Below are 3094 nucleotides of genomic sequence, written 5' to 3' on the forward strand. Positions count from 1 at the left end.
GTTGAACGCCCAGCGAGATCTTCCTCACTGGCGTTCAATGCCTTCCCCATCTCTCCAGATTCGGCCTCTGTCTCATTGGTTATGGCCTTGCACTCTTCTCTTGGGTTCACTTCAATGTTACTAGGAAGAGTGTCAGGAGGAGTCTCAGGGATCCTTTTGCTCATTTGACCAACTTGTACCTCCAAATTTTTAATGGAGGACTTTGTTTCATTTATAAAACTATAAGTGGTCTTAGAGAGGCTGGAGACTAGAGTAACTAAGTCAGAAAGGCTCTGCTTAGTAGTCTCCATATTCCCTTGAGAAGATGGGAGTGGCGGTCTGTTGTTGAACCTATTCTGGCTCCTTCAACCTTGATTGTTATTGAAACCTTGCTGAGGTTTCTGTCGATCCTTCCATGAAAAATTTGGATGATTCCTCCATGAAAGATTGTAGGTGTTTCCATACGATTCTCCCATGTAATTCACCTCCTCCGTGGTGGGTTGATCACGATCATAAGCATCTACATCAGGAGATACTTCTTGAGTACTGCCAGCTGCAGTTTGCATTCCAGTCAGATGCTGAGAGATCATGTTGACCTGTCGGTTCAAGATCTTGTTCTGAGCCAATATGGCATTCAGAGTATCAACCTCAAGAATTCCTTTCTTTTGAGAGACTCTATTGTTTATAGGGTTTCTCTCAGAGGCGTACATGAATTGATTGTTTGCAACCATCTCAATGAGTTCTCTTGCTTCTGCAGGCATTTTCTTCAAGTGGAGTGATCTACCTGTAGAGCTATCCAATGATATTTTGGATATCTCAGACAGACCATCATAGAACACGCCTATGATAGACCATTCTGAGACCATGTCAGGAGGACACCTCCTGATCAATTGCTTGTATCTTTCCCAAGCTTCATAAAGGGATTCACCTTCTCTTTGTCTGAAAGTTTGAACTTTCGCTCTGATTTTGCTCATCTTTTGAGGGAGAAAGAATTTAGCAAGAAAAGCATTAACCATCTTTTTCCAAGAGTCTAGGCTCTTTCTAGGTTGAAAATCCAACCATATCTTAGCTCTATCTCTTATAGCAAAAGGAAAGAGCATAAGTTTGTAGACCTCAGGATCCACTCCATTGGACTTAACAGTATCACAGATCTGCAAGAACTCAGCTAATAACTGATGTGGATCTTCCATTGAAAGTCCATAAAACTTGTAATTCTGTTGCAGAAAAGCGACTAACTAAGGCTTAAGCTCAAAATTGTTAGCTCCAATGGTAGGTACAGAGATACTTCTGCCATAAAAGTCAGAGGTAGGCATGGTGAAGTCACCAAGAACCTTTCTTGCTTCCTCTTGAGATTCGGCCATGTCTTCCTTTTTTTTTGTTCAAAATTTTCTGAAAGGTTTCTTCCGGAGTGTTGTGCTTTAGCTTGTTGTAAGCTCCTCCTTAAAGTCCTTTCAGTTTCAGGATCAAGTTTAAAGAGAGGTTCTTTATCCCTGTTCCTAGTCATAAACAAGAAAAGAAATAAGAGAGAAAAGTGAATGGGAGCTCTTTGTTTAAGAACAGAGGACTCCCTGTGAGATGTGGAGAAAGAAGAGGAAGATAGAAAAGTGAAGATAGAAGAAGAGGAAGAAGAATACTTTGAAAATAGGGGAAGAGGAGTTCGAATAAATAGAAGTAAATAAGAGAAGAATTAGAAATAGAAAAGATAAATAAGAATTAAAATATTTTTATTTTTGTTTTATTTATTAATTGATTTCGAAAATTAAGTTAAATAATTTAAAAAGAATTAAAAATTAGTTAGTGAATTTTTTAAAAATAGAAGAGAGAGAGAGAAGAATTTTCGAAAATAAGAGAGAGAAGAATTAATTAGAAAATTTTGAAAAAGAAGAGAGAGAAAATAAGTAATTAATTAAGAAAGATTTGAAATTAAGATAAGATAGAAGGTTAGAAAAGATTTTATTTTAAAAATATTTGAAAAAGTCAACAAGATAAGAAAAGAATTAAAAAGATTTGAAAATGATTTAATTTAAAAAAAATAAATTAGAAAAGATAAGATGAGAAGTTAAAAAGATTTGAAAAAGATAAGATTTGAAATTTGATTTTGAAAAGGATAAGATTTTTGAAAGGATTTGATTTTGAAAAGATTTGAATTTTGATTTTTAAAACTAAGATAAGATAAGATAAAAATTTTGAAATTAAAATATGAATTTTTAATGAAAATTTCGAAAATTAACTAAAAAGATAAGAAAATATATTTTTTGAATTTTTTTAATTTAATGAGGAAAGAAAAAAAACAAGTAAAAGACACAAAACTTAAAATTTTTAGATCTAGGATCCCAAGTTTTCAAAAATTTGAAGAAAAAACACAAAGGGACACCAAACTTAAAATTTTAATATCAAAACAAAAAGAGAACACAAGAACACTTTGAAGATTGAAAAGAACACAAAGAACAAAACTCAGAAATTTAAAGAACACAAAAACATGTAAAAGACACCAAACTTAAAATTTTTGAACGCCAAACATAAAATTTTCGAAAAATATAAAGAAAAATACAAAAAGACACCAAACTTAAAAATTGAAACAAGATTTTACCAAAGAAACTATTTTTGAAAAAATTTTTCAAAGAAAGACTCAAGATTTTCGAAAAACTCAACAAGAACAAGAACATAAAACTCAAACAAAGTACAAAGAAACAAAGAAAAGAAAAATATTTTTTTGAAAAAGGTTTTCGATTTTTTTGAAAATAAGAAGAAAATAAAATAAAATAAAAGACTCTAAAATTAAAAATAATACCTGATCTAGGGAACAAGATAATCCGTCAGTTGTCCAAACTCGAATAATCCCCGGCAATGGCGCAAAAAACTTGGTGCACGAATCTCCACACTCCGTACAGCTGTATCAGCAAGTGCACTGGGTCGTCCAAGTAATACCTGAGCGAGTCAGGGTCGATCTCACGAAGATTGTGGTTTGAAGCAAGCTATGGTTATCTTGCAGGTCTTAGTCAGGCAAAACCAAGCGGTTATTGGTTTGAATGTTTGATAGAGTGAAAAAGGTCTAATATAAAAAGGGTGTGAAATACTCTGGGAATTGGAATGTGAACAGTAACAAGAACATGGT

General features: G+C 33.4%; 1 non-coding gene across 1 annotated transcript; it reads left to right on the plus strand.

Moving 5' to 3' along the window:
- The first annotated feature begins 838 nt into the window (after window positions 1–838).
- LOC148577183 (small nucleolar RNA R71) lies at window positions 839–947 on the plus strand. Its single transcript, XR_015904080.1, has one exon. It is a non-coding gene; the product is annotated as a small nucleolar RNA R71 (small nucleolar RNA).
- Window positions 948–3094: the final 2147 nt, after the last annotated feature.

The sequence above is a fragment of the Arachis ipaensis genome, chromosome B1 (genome assembly GCF_059453495.1).
Source record: "Arachis ipaensis isolate K30076 ecotype BB chromosome B1, ASM5945349v1, whole genome shotgun sequence".
Taxonomy (NCBI): domain Eukaryota; kingdom Viridiplantae; phylum Streptophyta; class Magnoliopsida; order Fabales; family Fabaceae; genus Arachis; species Arachis ipaensis.